Raw genomic sequence first — 23,283 nt, forward strand, 5'->3', positions numbered from 1 at the left:
CCACAGAAAGGTCACTGCACACATAGTCAAAAGACTGCATCCCTTTTCAGAGGTGGAATCTCCAACATTTAGGTTAGTTAAAGGCCTACTGAAACCCACTACTAGCGACCACGCAGTCTGATAGTTTATATATCAATGATGAAATCTTAACATTATAACACATGCCAATACGGCCGGGTTAACTTATAAAGTGACATTTTAAATTTGCCGCTAAACTTCCGGTTCGAAACGCCTCTGAGGATGACGTATGCGCGTGACGTAGCCCGGCGAACACGGGTATGCCTTCCACATTGAAGCCAATACGAAAAAGCTCTGTTTTCATTTCATAATTCCACAGTATTCTGGACATCTGTGTTCGTGAATCTGTTGCAATCATGTTCATTGCATTATGGAGAAGGAAGCCGAGCAAGCAAAGAAGAAAGTTGTCGGTGCGAAATGGACGTATTTTTCGAACGTAGTCAGCCACAACAGTACACAGCCGGCGCTTCTTTGTTTACATTCCCGAAAGATGCAGTCAAGATGGAAGAACTCGGATAACAGAGACTCTAACCAGGAGGACTTTTGACTTCGATACACAGACGCCTGTAGAGAACTGGGACAACACAGACTCTTACCAGGATTACTTTGATTTGGATGACAAAGACGCAGACGTGCTACTGTGAGTATGCAGCTTTGGCTTCTAAACATTTGATCGCTTGACCGTATGTTTTTTTTGCGTATGTACGTAACTTTTTTAAAAATATATAAGCTTTATGAACCTTGGGTTAGGTGAACGGTCTTTTGGGCTGAGTGATTGTGTGTGTTGATCAGGTGTTTGAATTGTATTGGCGTGTTCTATGGAGCTAGGAGCTAGCAGAGGAGCTAGGAGCTAGCGTAACAAACACGCAGGTGTTTTTATGCAGGATTAATTTGTGGCATATTAAATATAAGCCTGGTTGTGTTGTGGCTAATAGAGTATATATATGTCTTGTGTTTATTTACTGTTGTAGTCATTCCCAGCTGAATATCAGGTCACCCCCGGCTCTCACAGCATCTTCCCTATCTGAATAGCTTCAACTCCCCACTAGTCCTTCACTTGCACTTTACTCATCCACAAATCTTTCATCCTCGCTCAAATTAATGGGGAAATTGTCGCTTTCTCGGTCCGAATCTCTCTCACTTCATGCGGCCATCATTGTAAACAATAGGGAACTTTGCGTATATGTTCAACTGACTACGTCACGCTACTTCCGGTAGGGGCAAGCCTTTTTTTTATCAGATACCAAAAGTTGCAATCTCTATCGTCGTTGTTCTATACTAAATCCTTTCAGCAAAAATATGGCAATATCGCGAAATGATCAAGTATGACACATAGAATAGATCTGCTATCTCCGTTTAAATAAAAAAAATTCATTTCAGTAGGCCTTAGAGCTAAGCTAATTGATACTGGGCTAAACAGTAACAGCAACATTACATGTTTGTTTACGTTTGCAGGGATATGGTGAAAACTCTCAATCCAAAATACATACCACCTTCCAGGGACTACCTGTCAAACACATTGATCCCGGCATGGTACAAGAAGAATCGGTACCGAGAATCGTCAGGAATCGGAATCGAAACAAAGAATCGGAATCGGAATCGTTCGAATTCAAACGATACCCAACCCTAGTCCTTAGTGATGCTTTTTGCTCTGTTGAGGCAGTGGGAGTTGTGTAAATCCTTCAGGGAGGGGAGGGGGCAGCCCATGATTTTTTGTGCAGACCTTATGACCCTCTGAATCGCCTGTTTGTCTACCTCAGTGCAGCTGGCGTACCACACTGTTATGCAGTACGTCAGCAGGCTCTCGACAGCCGAGCGATAGAAGGTCACCATCAGCTGCCTCTCCAGTCCGTTCTTCCTCAGCACCCTCAGGAAGTGGAGTCTTCCTTCCTTCTACCAGAGACCACTCGTCTCCCCGAATAAACTTGTAAACTGTCGTAAGACCAATTATGTTGGCAACACTAGCATAGCCGCAGTATGCGAGCTACAGTGCTAACATGTCTGCAGCTTACTGACAGCCAGTTGGCAGACTTTAGACCCGGCGTCCTCTGCAGTGCACGTTGGTGTTTTATCCAAATGACTAAAGAAATAGAGCAAATACAAACGTCCATTGCAGAGTACATTGGTTGGCTAAGCTTTACTAAATGAAGCGGTGGACATGAACAGTACAGTGCAGGCGCAGGTCAAAGGTGATGTCAAGCGTAAAGGACGTTCCAAGAGACAAAAGTGGGCCCTCGCTACTTTCAGACTCCCTTTTAGGTTTGGATATTTAGCTTCAGGCTGGGGATTAAAGTTAGGATTAGTTTTATTTAAAGGTTCCAGTTAAAACCAAATGGCAGGACAAGCAAGGATTAGGTGTGTGTGTGTGTGTGTGTGTGTGTGTGTGTGTGTGTGTGTGTGTGTGTGTGTGTGTGTGTGTGTGTGTGTGTGTGTGTGTGTGTGTGTGTGTGTGTGTGTGTGTGTGTGTGTGTGTGTGTGTGTGTGTGTGTTGACATACTGGGCAGCAGGTTTTAGCCCGCAGACATTAGAACATCTGCCAGTTCAAATATCAAAGTGGCCATGAAGCCGACACAGGTGTCACCTACAGGCGTCTCATTCTATACGTGTGGACCACTCCCATCGTCATCCTGCAGACGCTTCCTGCCAAGCGGTCGGCCACCAGAGCACACCAGTAACTGACTGTAACAACCACACCTGTAGCTTACTATTACACCACTTTTGTTTTAGCAGTTGGCGTGTTGATTTGCAAATAGGCCGTCAATCAACTCAAATCTGGCCTAAGAATGACACCACACAGAGTTCAGTTCAAAACATTTTTGCAGCAAATTCCTAAAAACAGGAGAGTGCTCCTTGTTGTATGGAGGAACTTGGACCACGTCAACACATTCTCAGTATTTCAACATGACCAGCAAACATACAAACGTGTGATTGACATAACTGAGGCGTTCTTCAAGGCACCTCTTTAAAGGGGAACTGCACTTGTCCTGGAACGTTGTCCTTATGGAAGACAATTCATGTTTTTTATGCATTCTAACTAGTAAATAAATGCTAGCAAAAGTCAGCCTTTAAAAAACATCCATAAGTTGTAAGTATATATGTTGTGCAGTAACATTCATAATAACATGTCATATATGCATGATGTAAGTATATATGTCATGTAGTAACATTCATAATAACATGTAATATATACATGATGTAAGTATATATGTCATGTAGTAACATTCATAATAACATGTCATATATACATGATGTAAGTATATATGTCATGTAGTAACATTCATAATAACATGTCATATATACATGATGTAAGTATATATGTCATGTAGTAACATTCATAATAACATGTCATATATACATGATGTAAGTATATATGTCATGTAGTAACATTCATAATAACATGTCATATATACATGATGTAAGTATATATGTCATGTAGTAACATTCATAATAACATGTCATATATACATGATGTAAGTATATATGTTGTGCAGTAACATTCATAATAACATGTCATATATACATGATGTAAGTATATATGTCATGTAGTAACATTCATAATAACATGTAATATATACATGATGTAAGTATATATGTAGTATCTAGTAACATTCATAACAACATGTAATATATACATGATGTAAGTATATATGTAGTATCTAGTAACATTCATAACAACATGTAATATATAGATGATGTAAGTATATATGTCATGTAGTAACATTCATAATGACATGTAATATATACATGATGTGAGTATATATGTCATGTAGTAACATTCATAATAACATGTCATATATACATGATGTAAGTATATATGTCATGTAGTAACATTCATAATAACATGTCATATATACATGATGTAAGTATATATGTCATGTAGTAACATTCATAATAACATGTCATATATACATGATGTAAGTATATATGTCATGTAGTAACATTCATAACATGTAATATATACATGATGTAAGTATATATGTCATGTAGTAACATTCATAACATGTCATATATACATGATGTAAGTATATATGTCATGTAGTAACATTCATAATAACATGTAATATATACATGATGTAAGTATATATGTCATGTAGTAACATTCATAATAACATGTAATATATACATGATGTAAGTATATGTCATGTAGTAACATTCATAATAACATGTAATATATACATGATGTAAGTATATATGTCATGTAGTAACATTCATAATAACATGTAATATATACATGATGTAAGTATATATGTCATGTAGTAACATTTATAATAACATGTCATATATACATGATGTAAGTATATATGTCATGTAGTAACATTCATAATAACATTTAATATATACATGATGTAAGTATATATGTCATGTAGTAACATTCATAATAACATGTAATATATACATGATGTAAGTATATATGTCATGTAGTAACATTCATAATAACATGTAATATATACATGATGTAAGTATATATGTAGTATCTAGTAACATTCATAACAACATGTAATATACATGATGTAAGTATATATGTAGTATCTAGTAACATTCATAATAACAAGTAATATATACATATATTGATCATGTTAGGCTTTAATTGGTGTATTAATTTCACAGATGCATCACATTTATTTTCCCTTCAACAACAACACTTCTAATCATGAGAGACAACAAACCTCATAAAACAATCGCTTACTGTACAATGTCTGCTCTCTTTTAGGATGTTAATATCTTCCCGTTTAGATGAAGAATGACTCTTAGTCCTCGCGAAGGGTTAAAAAACGAGAGTGGGTGCAAACCAGCGTCTTTTCGTTCCCTTTCTGGTCATCTCCAGGTCTAAAGTTGGCTGTCAACTTCTCGTATTTACTGTATGTCCACATTATTTCTCATCTACAATGAACTTTCACCAGCTCCAAGGCAAGAGAGCAGCTCACCAGCTGATGTCAATATGGCGGCATGAGGACGCTGCCTGTCTCTGATCAATGTGCCGCTAAGTGTAGGTCCTTAATGTCACCCTTTAGAATAACAATATCGCTGAGAGTAATAATAATATTATTATATATTATAGTGATAATAATCAGCTCACAACATGTAAATGAGTATTGGTGGCACTTTTTGGATGTTTATTTATTGGATTTTATTGACGAGTTCAAATGCATTAAAAACAAGACGTATGTGTTCTTGTCATCATAAAGATTGGGAATTATAAGCAACATACTTTTTTTTTTTTAAAAGTGCACTTCCTAGGGGTGTAGCGGTACACAAAAATTTTGGTTCGGTACGTGCCTCGGTTTAGAGGTCACGGTTCGGTTCATTTTCGGTACAGTAAGAAAACAACAGAATATACATTTTTTGGTTGTTTATTTACCAAATGTGTAAACAATGTCTTTATCCTTTTAACATTGGGAACACTATAATAATTCTGCCCACATTAATCAACATTAAACTGCCTCAAGTTGTTGCTCAGATTAAATAAAAAGACCAAACTTTTCTTCTACATATAAAAAGTGCAACATGAAACAGTTTCAAGTCAACTCATCATGCTTAATTTATGACAGCATTTGGGAAGCCTGGAGTTGATTTTTATTATGTAAATGTTATATTGTTATCAACATGTGATAGCAGGGACCCTGCCATTCAAAACTAGGCTGCTCCATTACTAATGATTCATGTAACTATAGCTGGAAAAATAGTACAATAGCAATAGGAGAGACTATTCATCCCTGAACACCATGGAGTTCATGTAGGCTTAATGATGCACTTACATTATTATATCAACTATCAGAGACAGAAACTCTTCATTTAACATAATGTCCTTTTTTTGCTGCTTCAACACAGTTCAATCAACACAGAAAAAGGTCAAGTGAAATAACAGACAGACAGGGCTTTGCTGTCCATAACACACACACACACACACAGCAAAATGAGCTAACGTTACGCTAAAAGCGAATTAGCCTTCACCTCAAGCCAGGATTGCGAGCGAGCTGAGCTGCCTTCTATATTTCTAGAAGGTCAACGGGCTCATAGTGATGTTACTAGTAGTTGACTGGGAGGTGTTTATTATCATTTGGGGAGATTCCGCTGCCTGATGATTACCTGCTAAATGCTAAGCACTGACTACATGCGCTCTGAATACACACTGCTGATTGGCTGTTACCGCTCTGTGTGTAACCAATCAGATGGTTGTGTGGGTGTGACAATGCTGGGTGCTGTGTAGAGGACTGACAGAGGCAGAAGGAAGCGTAGGCGGCTACTTAATATGTTCGTGTGGAAACTCGTTCGGTACACCTCCGAACCGAACCGAAACCCCCGTACCGAAACGGTTCAATACAAATACACGTACCGTTACACCCCTAGCACTTCCTCTTTAAGTCCTCTCCTTTTTAGTGATTACAAATGATGTTGGTAATGTGATTCATGTAAATGATGTTGGTAATGTGATTCATGTAACTAAGATGTTGGTAATGTGATTCATGTAACTAAGATGTTGCTGAACTTGAGTTCTTCAAGGCTCTATTTCTGGTCCTCTGTTCCATTATTTGGACTATTCAACTGGTGACCCTCCAGTTCACTTCAGAAAATATGTTTGCAGCAGGTCCTTAAAAACAGCAGAGTGCTGCTGGAACTATGACAAAATAAATAGACCAAAATCAAAGGTCCACTGTAGAGGACGCTGGTTGAACTGAATATAGAAAATAAAACTAACAGTGAAGGGAAGAAAGCCAACCAAGCCCAGCAGGCACAAGACATTGAAACAACGATCAATGAGGTCCTGACGTGAGCAACTTAAACACAACGTTGAAACAAGGTGCTTTTTCACAACGTTTATTCACTGTCGGGTTCTGACGTTGGAATTTGGTCATTTCCCAACCAACAACATGGATCCAACGTTAGACATCCAAGTTGTCTCAATTTACAAATGCAACTATTTTGCAACGTTGTTTCAAAGTCAGTTTTAAAGGACACGTACGTATAATCAACGTTGTATCAATGTCTTGTGCCTGCTGGGAGGCAAGTTTATCCAATTTGTACACATGGCAATTCAAAGTGCTTTACAGAAAATGACAAGAAGGCAAAAGTAATATAATCCAAATTAAAATCATTAAAATAACTTCAGTTTACTTAACATAAGTATCTAACAATAACAGACTAAGATAACCACTACAATATTTTAGCTATATCTAATGTGCCTCCAACATTGCTCTGATAAATAGTGTCAATAAATAATGACACATGTACACTAAACCCCGTTTCCATATGAGTTGGGAAATTGTTAGATGTAAATATAAACGGAATACAATGATTTGCAAATCATTTTCAACCCATATTCAGTTGAATATGCTACAAAGACAACATATTTGATGTTCAAACTCATAAACATTGCAAATAATCATTAACTTTATAATTTGATGGCAGCAACACGTGACAAAGAAGTTGGGAAATGTGGCAATAAATACTGATAAAGTTGAGGAATGCTCATCAAACACTTATTTGGAACATCCCACAGGTGTGCAGGCAAATTGGGAACAGGTGGGTGCCATGATTGGGTATAAAAGTAGATTCCATGAAATGCTCAGTCATTCAAAAACAAGGATGGGGCGAGGGTCACCACTTTGTCAACAAATGCCTGAGCAAATTGTTGAACAGTTTAAGAAAAACCTTTCTCAAGCAGCTATTGCAAGGAATTTAGGGATTTCACCATCTACGCTCCGTAATATCATCAAAGGGTTCAGAGAATCTGGAGAAATCACTGCACGTAAGCAGCTAAGCCCGTGACCTTCCATCCCTCAGGCTGTACTGCATCAACAAGCCACATCAGTGTGTAAAGGATATCACCACATGGGCTCAGGAACACTTCAGAAACCCACTGTCAGTAACTACAGTTGGTCGCTACATCTGTAAGTGCAAGTTAAAACTCTCCTATGCAAGGCCAAAACCGTTTATCAACAACACCCAGAAACGCCGTCGCCTTCGCTGGGCCTGAGCTCATCTAAGATGGACTGATACAAAGTGGAAAAGTGTTCTGTGGTCTGACGAGTCCACATTTCAAATTGTTTTTGGAAACTGTGGACGTCGTGTCCTCCGGACCAAAGAGGAAAAGAACCATCCGGATTGTTCTAGGCGCAAAGTGTAAAAGGCAGCATGTGTGATGGTATGGGGGTGTATTAGTGCCCAAGACATGGGTAACTTACACATCTGTGAAGGCACTATTAATGCTGAAAGGTACATACAGCTTTTGGAGCAACATATGTTGCCATCCAAGCAACGTTACCATGGACGCCCCTGCTTATTTCAGCAAGACAATGCCAAGCCACGTGTTACATCAACGTGGCTTCATAGTAAAAGAGTGCGGGTACTAGACTGGCCTGCCTGTAGTCCACACCTGTCTCCCATTGAAAATGTGTGAAGCCTAAAATAGCACAAGGGAGACCCCCGGACTGTTGAACAACTTAAGCTGTACATCAAGCAAGAATGGGAAAGAATTCCACCTGAGAAGCTTCAAAAATGTGTCTCCTCAGTTCCCAAACCTTTACTGAGTGTTGTTAAAAGGAAAGGCCATGTAACACAGTGGTGAACATGCCCTTTCCCAACTACTTTGGCACGTGTTGCAGCCATGAAATTCTAAGTTAATTATTATTTGCAAATAAAGATTATGAGTTTGAACATCAAATATGTTGTCTTTGTAGTGCATTCAATTGAATATGGGTTGAAAAGGATTTGTAAATCATTGTATTCCGTTTATATTTACATCTAACACAATTTCCCAACACATATGGAAACGGGGTTTGTACAAATATAGAAGGTTTGTCTATTCCCCCCTCATAAAAGGTCATTTAAGTCCAATATTTGAAACTGTTGATGTGCGTATAACAAGTACTCCATCTTGTACAAATACATACACTATTGATTGTACAGTAAGTCTTACTGTGTTGTTTTTCTGGCCTCATTTTCCCAGCAGACATTCCCATTGTCACGGCGTGGACTACGAAGCAGCTTACTGCGAGGATTTCGCAGCTCGCCGTGAGGAATGTTTTCCCGTGGTGCAAACGGACAGGACCGGACATCGGAAGAAGGTAGGAACATAATTGAATCTCTATTCAATAAAGTACAAACAAAAACAAAAGGCGCACACAAGGCGGAGACACGAACTTGGCGCAGGGTACAAAAACTAACACTTAAACAGACTAAGGACATAAAACAAACAAACACTTAGTGTAACAAGAACTATGGCATGGACCCAGCAGAAACAGAGTATCAAATAGAGTCATCAGAGTAATCTAGAGTATCAGGGGTGATGTCGCCAGGCCGACTACCTGGCAACTACAGGGTTAAATAGTCATGTCATTATTGACAACAGGTGCGTGTGTCCCAACACCAGCAGCAGGTGAAATTCATGCCACCATGGCAACCAAAACAAACAAGAGTGCATCAAACAGGAACTAAAAGAGTCCAAAAATCCAACAGAACATAACCAAACAAAACATGACACCCATGAAGTAAAATGGCAAGTGGTAGGAAAGTTGCAAGTGTTGACAATAACAAGAAACAACAAGGACATAAAACAAGAGGATTAAACACCTGGGCGTCTCATTGATTGATTGATTGATTGATTGATTGAGACTTTTATTAGTAGATAGCACAGTACAGTACATATTCCGTACAATTGACCACTAAATGGTAACACCCCAATAAGTTTTTACACTTGTTTAAGTCGGGGTCCACGTTAATCAATTCATGATACAAATGTATACTATCATCATAATACAGTCATCACACAAGTTAATCATCAGAGTATATACATTGAATTATTTACATTATTTACAATCCGGGGGGTGTGATGTGGAGGAGGGGGGGGGTTAGGTTTGGTTGATATCAGCACTTCAGTCATCAACAATTGCATCATCAGAGAAATGGACATTGAAAGAGTGTAGGTCTGACTTGGTAGGATATGTACAGCGAGCAGAGAACATAGTGAGTTCAGAAAGCATGAGAAAAAGCAGTGTTTCCCACACATTCGGTTATTTGTGGCGGCCCGCCACGAAAGAATTACGTCCGCCACAAATTATTTATTTTTTATTTTTTTGTCCTGTCCAGCTTCTCAGGCAAATCATATAGTTGATGTAGATGCCCATATAGGCTGTTCAGATTTACTTTACAAAAGAGAAGTGTAGGATACTTCTCTTGTTGCCTTATTTGTATTTGACCACTACTGTTTTCTGTTTATTTGTTACTGACTGTGGCAGGACACCTCTGCCTCTGTTTCACTTTATGTTGCTGGTAAATAATATGGTTGTAGTAGTGGGCTAAAGTTAAATGATTTAGTATGCACTAATTAAAGGGGCAGAGCTTTAAGAGACATTTTAGCTTTTATATTTTATAAGATATATTTTTTGTAAGAACCACAATTAATAAATATATTTCAGTGAATAACTTATTGTTCAAATCTGTATATAAATATGTACATAAAGTGTTGTAATTATATTGTAAAATGGATGGATGGACGTTTAAAACAAAACTGTTATTATTAATTAGTAAGTATACATTTTTTTAGCCTTTTTAGAGAAAATCATATCATTGTAGTAAATTATGCAAATGACTCGATTATGTCATGGTGACCACGCCCATAGCCACGCCCCCACCGCCACAGGTATCTTGGCACATTATGGGAAACACTGAACAAGTATGTACATTTGATTATTTACAATCCGGGGAGGTGTGATGTGGTGGGGGCGAGGGGGTTAGTCTAGGGTTGCAGTTGCCTGGAGGTGTTCTTTTAGTGCGGTTTTGAAGGAGGGTAGAGATGCACTTTCTTTTACACCTTTTGGGAGTAAACAGTCACATCTGATGCTAGATGTGAAAAAGAGATAAACAAACGGATGGCCAGCTTCAACAAAATAGTAGAAATAGAAACATCTGACTTGACACCAAACTCAGGAGTTCTCAAGACCTATGTATGGTCTGTCCTACTCCACGGCTGGGAATGCTGCACTTGAAATAATCAACAACTGAGAAAATTAGAGGATACTGAAATGGGTTTTTCAGAATTTTTTTCCCATATATCATGTACCGAAAAGTCCGTCAGTCTACCCCAGGGCAGCTGTGGCTACTAATGTAGCTTACCACCACCAGGTGTGAATGAATGATGGGTTCCCACTTCTCTGTGAGCGCTTTGAGTATCTAATCCATTATTATTATTATTGTAAAAGAAGTAATGAAGAGGTATTGGTGCTGGGGAAAACAAGAAGATCTGTGATTGCAAGCATTGAAAGAGGCAGCTGAACATCTCATCAGAAAAGACAGCTTAGAAAAAGTGATGTTAACAGGAAAAGTAGTAGGAAAGAAAGCTCCAGCTCCAACATATATCAAAACATTTCTTATCGGAAATATCAGTAATATCGAACTCATACATAGAGAAGACTAGAGAGCCCTGATCATTGATGCCTGCAAACACGCCTGATACTCCATGATACTATTTAGGATTATGTACCATTTACTCCGAATCAATACCCTTCAAAACTCATTGAGATTAAACTCTCTTTTCCAAGAGGGCAGCAAAAACAAAGTCCCAGAAATACATCCAAGAACAGAAGCAGCAGCAGTCACACACCACAATTCAAAACAAATGACTTGCATTTATTAACATCAAAAAGTATCAAGTGTTTCAGTAAAACCAAGTACAATGCCCAATAGAAACAGTTTCTCTATCCTTTAAAATGCCCTGAAATTCCCCCAAAGTGATCAGCTCAGGTAGCCTCAGATCCTTTTGTGAGTTCTTCCAAGACCATGGAGCAGCAAATCTGAAGGCTTTTGTTGTCCAAGATTTGTGTTGGCTCAAGTAACAAACATTATAATTATGTCCTGTGACCTTAAGCTGTAGCGACTGGAGTCTCTACACATAAAAGAACATAAAATACGGGGAACCAGACCAAGAAGTGATTTATACGTAAAACACAACCATGGAGAAAAATCTGCGTACTGACAAAGATGGACAGTTTGCATACAAAGTGCAATGGTGGACAAGGTTATAACAACCAGTAATAAAACGTAAGGCGCAGTGATATACACCATCCAGTTTTTTCAAATAAGTGTCGGGTGCATTCATAAAAAGTAAGTCTCCATAATCTAGCAAAGGCATAAAAGTGGTCCGAATCAAGCGTTTCCTAACTAAAACTGGACTTGTCTCCAAAGAAAAATCCCAATTGAATTTTTTGTTTAACCACAAGTTTTTCAATGTGAGCTTCAAAAGACGAGTTGTCATCAATGACAATTCCCAACTACGTAGATGTTGTGACCATTTCAAGTTCAACCTTATGAGCAGTTGATATTTTTGGGGTGCTCAATGGCAGTCGTTTACCATTTGAAAATAACACCACCTTAGATTGTTGTGCATTTAGCCCTACTCTCAGGGACTGAACAACATCAAAAGCTGACTGTAGGAGCTCAAAGGTTCGCACAACAACGGGAGATGAACAATATATGACCGCGTCATCTGCGTAAAAATGGAACGTAGCATCTGACACATTATCACAGATAATAATTACATAAATGAAAAACAACGGACCCAATATGGAACCCTGCGGTACACCGTTTAAAACAGGGAAGAAGGACGAAGAGGATCTAACAAACTGGACACATTGGTTTCTATCGGGCAGGTAATTAGAAAAGCACTTGACATTATGCTGAAATAGGCCAATCCTGTCTGCCAGAATGATCTGGTTGACCGTGTCAAATGCTTTTGGCAGGTCGATAGATAGATCCGCACAATATTGTTTGCGATCCAATGCTTCAATAATGTCATTCACAACTTTGAAAGCAGCGGTTATGGTGCTAGGGCTCTATCTAAAACCTGATTGATGTTCAGAAAGTAGACTATTGCTGTCTAAGAGTTCTTGAACAAACGTTACAGGAACTCTAGCTAAGACGCATAACTTAGAGACGGGTCTATACTTATTAACAGCTGTTTCATTAACGGTAAAACAGGGAGATTTCCAAATGTTCGGAATCTCATCACTGGACAAAGAAAGATAAAAAGATATGCGCAAGAGGTTCTGCAATAAAATCAACGGCTTCATTTAAAATGAAGTTTGTCAGGAACCTGCAGATTGACCAGGGTCCACTTGTAAAACTAATCGTATGAGATATGGAAGTGTGAAAGGATGGTGACATGCAGACCTTCTGAACGGCTGATTTGGAACCCCAGCGGCAGGTGAACGTAATTAGTTACTATGGTAACCAAACTCAGAGGTGCTTAAACAGGAACTAGAAAGAGATCAAGACTAACAGAAAAACACAAGTGACTAGAAAACGTAAATAAATGATAAATGGGTTATACTTGTATGGCGCTTTTCTACCTTCAAGGTACTCAAAGCGCTTTGACAGTATTTCCACATTCACCCATTCACACACACATTCACACACTGATGGCGGGAGCTGCCATGCAAGGCGCTAACCAGCAGCCATCAGGAGCAAGGGTGAAGTGTCTTGCCCAAGGACACAACGGACGTGACTAGGATGATAGAAGGTGGGGATTGAACCCCAGTAACCAGCAACCCTCCGATTGCTGGCCCAGCCACTCTACCAACTTCGCCACGCCGTCCCGTCCCCGTAAACAGAAATATGATCCGGGCAGCGGATCATAACAGTACCCCCCCCCCCCCTTAAGGGACAGATCCCAGATGTCCCCTGGACAAACTAAACCCCCCCCCCAACTACAAGGCAGTTCACAAGTCAAGGGAGGGTGGAAGGAGGTCTTGGCGGAGGGTCGCCAGGCCACGTGTCCCCGAGTCCAACGGGGACGAGTTAGGTGGCGGCGGCGACGAATGGAACGCCGCAGGCGAGGCGGGCAACCACGGAAAGGCCACACAGTTTCTGGGGCTGACTAGGTCTACATTTTAAAAAAATGTCCAGAATATGTTTGATTCTATTAGAGTCACTCTTAAATGGCTGACAATAAGAATTGACAAAATTTTAAAAAATTTCTTTGTCTCTGACGTCATCAAAAACGGACGAGTCAACGTCATCAAGGAGCGTGTCATCAGGGGGCGCCGACGGAATGACGTCATGGCTGAAGTCCCAGTGATTGACAGGCCAGTCAGAGTAAACTTTGGTAAAGTGGTTGATGGAATTACCAGACATTTGAAGAGGTGAATCCTGGGCTGCCTGCTGATGGCTGTGTTCCGGTGGAGGAGTCTGAGGAAGTGGCGCGTCTTGGTAGCAAAGTGAAGACCTCTTGGGCGACTTCCGTCTTCGCTGACGCGTCCGGTACTGCGGAGGTGTGGCAATGTCCTCGGGCCAAACGGAGTGGATTGGGACCAGCTTTCCGTTAGGACCCCATAACAGGTCCTGGCGCTCCAAGGGGGAATAGCGAAGAGTCTCCGCCTCCATCGCTCGCAACACCATCCACGTACCTTCATCTACCTCCGACGTAGCGAGAGAACTTTTTGCTTGCATCGTACTGTGACGACCGGGTCGCATGGTTGCGGGTGTTCGTTCTCCCAGGGATGCAGATCGGGCTTCGGACACAGCTTGCAGGTAAAGAATGATTTATTTAAGAAATAAATAATACTGAACAAACAAAAATGTGCTCATAGCACTTAAAGCAGAAACAAATGAGCTAGCGTGGGATCATTTAAGCTACTGGTGGTTTGCGAAAGACTTTGACTTCTTGACAAGAGAAGTACAGCGACTTCTAAACTGCTTGAAAACCATCCAGCCAGCCTGGGATTTGGTTTTTGTCACCCTGACCCTTCTTTCAGTGGACTGGACAGTTCAGGAGAGAACCAAGGATCATTTCTACTTTTCACTCTGAATGTACACAGAGGAGTATGTCTGTTTATAGTATTGATACATGCATGGTGAAAGTATTTCCAAGCCCAACTCAACATGACTAAAAAGAGTGATCCTGGACCAATCAAGGGCCGCAGACCAGAGTAAGACCACACAACGTTGGCCAGGAATAATAAATATTAACAGATTATTGTTTACGCACTATTCATTGAAATACATTTTAAAATGCCTAAGTATTTAAACAATAAACGCTTCGCCATTCCAACAGATAAAAAACTAGGACTAAGATACTATCAGTAAAGAATAAGAAACACAGAACGTTTATTTAAGTTGTTTTAGAAACACTCGGTGGAAAGATTTCCGTGTGTGTATAAATACTATTTGAGCACATTCCACAATACTGCCCTAATAAAGACAGCTGTGATCATTTTGGTCACGACAACAGTGACATAAACATTGTCATATGAGAGCTCCACAATAAAGTACCGTCAATTCCAGACTACGAGGCTCTACTTTTTTCCTACAACCATGCGGCTTATACAACCATACAGATAACATTTGACTAGTTGGAAAAAACCAAGCAAATACACTGAACAGGTGTTTTATTGTTTGGGCTATAGCGCCATCTTTTGTACCAGTTGGCTCACTGCAAGTGCTGCTCTGTCCTTCAATTTAGAGCTTTCAACCGGACCTAGAAGTGGCGTTCCATCTTCTAGCCGTCCATAACGTTACTACTCTTATGGGTATTTTTTTATTCATCACTCCAAACCATATTTGTAAGTTTTACAATATAACTAAAACAATTGTTACTTACTAAAGTGTCCCATGTGTGATGTCTGTAGGAGTGTTTTCATGCATATTTGCGTCGCTAGCATTAGCTAATATGCTAACATGTTTACGAGTGTCTGTGTTAGTTAAAGTTAAGTTAATGTAGCAATGATTGTCACACACACACACACACTAGGTGTGGTGACATTATTCTCTGCATTTGACCCATCACCCTTGTTCACCACCTGGGAGGTGAGGGGAGCAGTAGGCAGCAGCGGTGCCACGCCCGGGAATCATTTTTGGTGATTTAACCCCCAATTCCAAGCCTTGATGCTGAGTGCCAAGCAGAGAGGTAATGGCTCCCATTTTTATAGTCTTTGGTATGACTCGGCCGGGGTTTGAACTCACAACCTACCCATCTCAGGGCGGACACTCTAACCACTAGGCCACTGAGTAGGCTGTTAGTAGTTAGTATTATTAACTTACAATGGCATTCTTTTTGTATTGTTTCAGTCTCACAAATTCCTCAGTAAATTCACCAAAACGTCACCGTGGAGTTATTGAGTCTGTTTAGCTGATTGGAGAGCTAGCTTGCGCAGCTAGTGGCTCCATGACCATGACTTCTGTTTTGTTTGATCAGCCGTTTTACTGCCGTGTAACAATTAAGGTATGTAAATAAACATTTAGAGAATATTTATGTGTACCGTATTTTTCGGACTATAAGTGGCAGTTTTTTTCATAGTTTGGCCGGGGGTGCGACTTATACTCAGGAGCGACTTATGTGTGAAATGATTAACACATTAGCGTAAAACATCCAATAATATTATTTATCTGATTCACGTAAGAGACTAGACGTATAAGATTTCATGGGAATTAGCGATTAGGAGTGACAGATTGTTTGGTAAACGTATAGCATGTTCTATATGTTATAGTTATTTGAATGACTCTTACCATAATATGTTACGTTAACATACCAGGCACCTTCTCAGTTGGTTATTTATGCCTCATATAACGTACACTTATTCAGCCTGTTGTTCACTATTCTTTAGACATTTTAAAATGCCTTTCAAATGTCTATTCTTAGTGTTGGGTTTTATCAAAAAATTGTCCCCCAAAAATGCGACTTATACTCCAGTGCGACTTATATATGTTTTTTCCCTTCTTTATTATGCATTTTCGGCCGGTGCGACTTATACTCCGGAGCGATTTATACTCCGAAAAATACGGCAAATGCTTTGTAGATGTCGGAAACATGTCGTGTGAGACGACGAGGGTTTGTCGTCGTATCTTAATGCTTAAACCAAAAATAAACAAAAGGTTATGCAGAATGAAACTAAAACCGAACTGGCTACAAAGTAAACAAAAACAGAATGCTGGACGACAGCAAAGACTTACTGTGGAGCAAAGACAACGTACATCCGAACATGACATGACAATCAACAATGTCCCCACAAAGAAGGATAAAAACAACTGAAATATTCTTGATTGCTAAAACAAAGTACAGTATTTTTCGGACTATAAGTGGCAGTTTTTTTCATAGTTTGGCCGGGGGTGCGACTTATTCTCCGGAGCGACTTATACTCTGAAAAATGTGGTAAATATCTCATTTCACAGCGTATATATCTGTGGCGAATATATGGAAACATTATTTTCCTCCCCTAAAATTCAGTTTGGTGCAGTTAATATAACGGTCCTGTAGTCCGGAAAAGAGGGTATTGGTGTCCCTAGACTTTTGCAGATGTAAAAGAGGTGTGAGAGGTCTGGCACACTTCATCTTTATTGACCTCCATCTTCAGTGAAGTACGCCGTCGCTCTTGCAACAGAAAGTGTGGCGGAGATGTTTCTACTCCTTCCAAAGTAAACATCATTTAACACACTTGAAGTCACTTCCGCCATGAAGTCACTCCCCTGGCAATCTTCCTCCTCGCTGATTGTAAGTCATGTATATTTCATTCGCCTTCTAACATGCAAAGCCCAAATTTGGGTCATCCACAGCAACCCGACAGTCTTATCCTATCGATACAATCAAGTGGGGATCTGTCACATATGACCTTGTTCAACTTCACACGTCTCATTCTTGTGCTGCAATAAAAGAGTGAATGTTAAAGTGAATAGTCACAGCTGTCTCCTGCTCGCACGCAACCTTGACAGTAACTCTGCCGGCGCCTTTTTAATGCTCTATAAAGTAGACAGACCTCTCTGCGCCCTAATTCCTCACCCTGCGTCAGTCCGCCACTGCAACACCTATACATACTGTACGCTGGTGACCAACATACTGTACGCTGGTGACCAACATACTGTACGCTGGTGACCAACATACTGTACGCTGATGACCAACATACTGTACGCTGGTGACCAACATACTGTACGCTGGTGACCAACATACTGTACGTTTGTCACCAACATACTGTACGCTGATGACCAACATACTGTACGCTGGTGACCAACATACTGTACGTTTGTGACCAACATACTGTACGTTGGTGACCAACATACTGTATGTTTGTGACCAACATACTGTATGTTTGTGACCAACATACTGTACGCTGGTGACCAACATACTGTACGCTGATGACCAACATACTGTACGCTGATGACCAACATACTGTACGCTGATGACCAACATACTGTACGCTGGTGACCAACATACTGTACGCTGGTGACCAACATACTGTACGCTGGTGACCAACATACTGTACGTTTGTCACCAACATACTGTACACTGGTGACCAACATACTGTACGTTTGTGACCAACATATTGTACGTTTGTGACCAACATACTGTACTCTGATGACCAACATACTGTACGCTGATGACCAACATACTGTATGCTGGTGACAAACATACTGTACGCTGGTGACCAACATACTGTACGCTGATGACCAGCATACTGTACGCTGGTGACCAACATACTGTACGTTTGTGACCAACATACTGTACGCTGATGACCAACATACTGTACGCTGGTGACCAACATACTGTACGCTGATGACCAACATACTGTACGCTGGTGACCAACATACTGTACGCTGATGACCAACATACTGTACGCTGTTGACCAACATACTGTACGCTGATGACCAACATACTGTACGTTTGTGACCAACATACTGTACGCTGATGACCAACATACTGTACGCTGATGACCAACATACTGTACGCTGATGACCAACATACTGTACGCTGGTGACCAACATACTGTACGTTTGTCACCAACATACTGTACGCTGATGACCAACATACTGTACATTTGTCACCAACATACTGTACGCTGATGACCAACATACTGTACGTTGGTGACCAACATACTGTACGTTTGTGACCAACATACTGTACGCTGATGACCAACATACTGTACGCTGATGACCAACATACTGTACGCTGGTGACCAACATACTGTACGCTGGTGACCAACATACTGTACGCTGGTGACCAACATACTGTACGTTTGTCACCAACATACTGTACGCTGGTGACCAACATACTGTACGTTTGTGACCAACATATTGTACGTTTGTGACCAACATACTGTACTCTGATGACCAACATACTGTACGCTGATGACCAACATACTGTATGCTGGTGACAAACATACTGTACGCTGGTGACCAACATACTGTACGCTGATGACCAACATACTGTACGCTGGTGACCAACATACTGTACGCTGATGACCAACATACTGTACGCTGGTGACCAACATACTGTACGCTGGTGACCAACATACTGTACGTTGGTGACCAACATACTGTACGTTTGTGACCAACATACTGTACGCTGATGACCAACATACTGTACGCTGGTGACCAACATACTGTACGCTGATGACCAACATACTGTACGCTGGTGACCAACATACTGTACGCTTGTGACCAACATACTGTACGCTGATGACCAACATACTGTACGCTGATGACCAACATACTGTACGCTGGTGACCAACATACTGTACGCTGGTGACCAACATACTGTACGCTGGTGACCAACATACTGTACGTTGGTGACCAACATACTGTACGTTTGTGACCAACATACTGTACGCTGATGACCAACATACTGTACGCTGGTGACCAACATACTGTACGCTGATGACCAACATACTGTACGCTGGTGACCAACATACTGTACGCTTGTGACCAACATACTGTACGCTGATGACCAACATACTGTACGCTGGTGACCAACATACTGTACGCTTGTGACCAACATACTGTACGCTGGTGACCAACATACTGTACGCTTGTGACCAACATACTGTACGCTGATGACCAACATACTGTACGCTGGTGACCAACATACTGTACGCTGATGACCAACATACTGTACGCTGGTGACCAACATACTGTACGTTTGTGACCAACATACTGTACGTTGGTGACCAACATACTGTACGTTTGTGACCAACATACTGTACGCTGGTGACCAACATACTGTACGCTGGTGACCAACATACTGTACGTTTGTGACCAACATACTGTACGTTGGTGACCAACATACTGTACGTTTGTGACCAACATACTGTACGCTGATGACCAACATACTGTACGCTGTTGACCAACATACTGTACGTTTGTGACCAACATACTGTACGCTGATGACCAACATACTGTACGCTGGTGACCAACATACTGTACGCTAGTGACCAACATACTGTACGTTGGTGACCAACATACTGTACGTTTGTCACCAACATACTGTACGCTGATGACCAACATACTGTACGCTGGTGACCAACATACTGTACGCTGATGACCAACATACTGTACGCTGATGACCAACATACTGTACGCTGGTGACCAACATACTGTACGCTGGTGACCAACATACTGTACGTTGGTGACCAACATACTGTACGTTTGTCACCAACATACTGTACGCTGATGACCAACATACTGTACGCTGGTGACCAACATACTGTACGTTTGTGACCAACATACTGTACGTTGGTGACCAACATACTGTACGTTTGTGACCAACATACTGTACGCTGATGACCAACATACTGTACGCTGTTGACCAACATACTGTACGTTTGTGACCAACATACTGTACGCTGATGACCAACATACTGTACGCTGGTGACCAACATACTGTACGCTGGTGACCAACATACTGTACGTTTGTGACCAACATACTGTACGTTTGTGACCAACATACTGTACGCTGATGACCAACATACTGTACGCTGGTGACCAACATACTGTACGCTGATGACCAACATACTGTACGCTGGTGACCAACATACTGTACGCTGGTGACCAACATACTGTACGCTGGTGACCAACATACTGTACGCTGGTGACCAACATACTGTACGTTTGTGACCAACATACTGTACGCTGATGACCAACATACTGTACGCTGGTGACCAACATACTGTACGCTGGTGACCAACATACTGTACGTTTGTGACCAACATACTGTACGTTTGTGACCAACATACTGTACGCTGATGACCAACATACTGTACGCTGGTGACCAACATACTGTACGCTGGTGACCAACATACTGTACGCTAACGTTACGCTAAAAGCGAAATAGCCTTCACCTCAAGCCAGGACTGCGAGCGAGCTGAGCTGCTTTTTATATTTCTAGAAGGTCAACGGGCTCATAGTGATGTTACTAGTAGTTGACTGGGAGGTGTTTATTATCATTTGGGGAGAGTCCGCAGCCTGATGATTACCTGCTAAACGCTAAGCACTGACTACATGCGCTCTGAATAGGCACTGCTGATTGGCTGTTACCGCTCTGTGTGTAACCAATCAGATGGTTGTGTGGGTGTGACAATGCTGGGTGCTGTGTAGAGGACTGACAGAGACGGGCAGAAGGAAGCGGAGCAGCTTGTTAAGACTTTAGCTTAGGCGGCTACTTAATATGTCCGTGTGGAAACTCGTTCGGTACACCTCCGAACCGAACCGAAACCCCCCGTACCGAAACGGTTCAATACAAATACACGTACCGTTGCACCCCTACTGTACGCTGATGGCCAACATACTGTACTGACCAGGAGACCTGCAGCCCAGCTAGTCAGTTCTCCAGCATGAAAAGCCTAACACCAATTTGAATTTGTCTTCTCACACTTGTATTGCACTCAATCTGACATTTTAGCTGCATGAAAGGAAAACAACGTTTTAATAAAGGAGCTCTTGACTTTTATTGTAATGCTTCTAGTCCTCTTGGGGACGGAAGACTTGGTCATTTAACTCCGTAATATCAATTGCAAAACAACGTCTGGTCTTCAAATAGTTGGCTAAGCGCCCCATGCAGTAGTACCAGAAACCACAGAACTTGTACATGTGTTGTTTTCGGTTGTATTTACATTTGACTTTTGGACTGTTTCACCGCCTTTTGCAATGGAAAATAATCTATCTGTGCACAGCTCCACTAATGGACATTGGAGTGTTACTTTCAAAGGCAAAATTCAAGTATTGCTAGAAACATCATTGTATATCGGACTTTATTGTATTATATGTATAGTACATGTTCCAAAAAGAAAAAAGCATAAAACACCAGCAGAATTAGAGATATTACAAGTCAAAGTGATGAAGCTTAGTGTTACGCTCATGACTTGGTGTAACTAAACATTACCCTATGACACAGGGGTGGGCAATTAATTTTTACCGGGGGCCGCATGAGCAACCCGAGCACTGCTGGAGGGCCACATGGACAATATTTCAATTAAATTTTGCTCAATATTATTTTTTATATATACCGTAAGATAAATAATAATAATAATAATAATTAATAATAATAGTAATACTTCAACATAGTGTGTGTAACAGCATTCCATGACTAATATAAATAAATTAACATGAATAATAAATGACAGTAAAATAAGCACACGTATGACTGAGGAGTCATAGTGTAACTTTGTGTGGTGTTTGAGTTGTCCGACTTTTTGTGTGGCCATAAACGCACCAGTGGTTTAGTGCTATGCGTGTTGGTGACAGATAACAAGTTGGTCTTGGCCTGGTTTGTACGGCAGAAAATGACTAGTTTTTCGAGATACAATTGTTTTACTCATGTTTTTGGTGTGGTTATGTCCGAATATAAACAGTTTTGCTCAATAAAGTGATCGATATAATTCCTGTACTCGAAGCATCTCGATAGATGTTACAATAATTGAACGGTGTTCAATTGAACGGTGTTGACGAACACCGTTAGGGCCGCTTGTTGTCACTGTCACTCAGAGTTGCATTGCAAAATTACATAGAATAAATGTGTTTATTTTGTTTAGAATTCAGATGGGTTTGATTTGGTGTGCGGCATATTTGCTGCGCGCAGCGGACGCTTGAGCAGTGCGCAATTGCGCAGGCGCGCACCTTAGAGGGAACGTTGCTTGGCAGTCCATGTCTTGTTGGAAACACGCCATTCTTCATCAACTTTTCTCTTTTTAGCGTCTCGGGTGTAAACCGTGCATCACTTGTCGCTGCATGTGCAACTTCACTCGCAGGTTACACACGGACACACGCCCATGAATAATACTTTTCAAAATAAAAGCAGCACAGTTGTATTGCGCGCACGACATAGATGTTTTTTTAACTTTATTTTGTAATTTGCAATTGCAGCTGTTCACATTCACTCACAATCACGCACACGCATACGTCCACACGGAAGTAATACAAATAACGATTTTCAAAACAAAAGCAGCACCGTTGTATTGCACACTCGACATAGATACTTTTTAAAATTTATTTTGTCATTTATAATTGGCCTCA

The 23,283-nt window shown here is 40.8% G+C and overlaps 1 protein-coding gene and 1 long non-coding RNA gene across 2 annotated transcripts in view; one reads left to right on the forward strand and one right to left on the reverse strand.

The window, feature by feature from the left end:
• Positions 1-9,083, forward strand: part of LOC133662384 (uncharacterized) — a 176,693-nt gene extending 167,610 nt beyond the window's left edge. The window contains exon 3 of the long non-coding RNA XR_009828101.1: positions 8,966-9,083. This is a non-coding gene — a long non-coding RNA (uncharacterized LOC133662384). The remainder of the gene's footprint in view (positions 1-8,965) is intronic.
• ntf3 (neurotrophin 3) overlaps positions 1-23,283 on the reverse strand; it is a 128,142-nt gene that overhangs the window by 99,946 nt on the left and 4,913 nt on the right. The gene's annotated exons all lie outside the window — the stretch shown is intronic.

Source organism: Entelurus aequoreus, linkage group LG12, assembly GCF_033978785.1.
Source record: "Entelurus aequoreus isolate RoL-2023_Sb linkage group LG12, RoL_Eaeq_v1.1, whole genome shotgun sequence".
NCBI lineage: Eukaryota > Metazoa > Chordata > Actinopteri > Syngnathiformes > Syngnathidae > Entelurus > Entelurus aequoreus.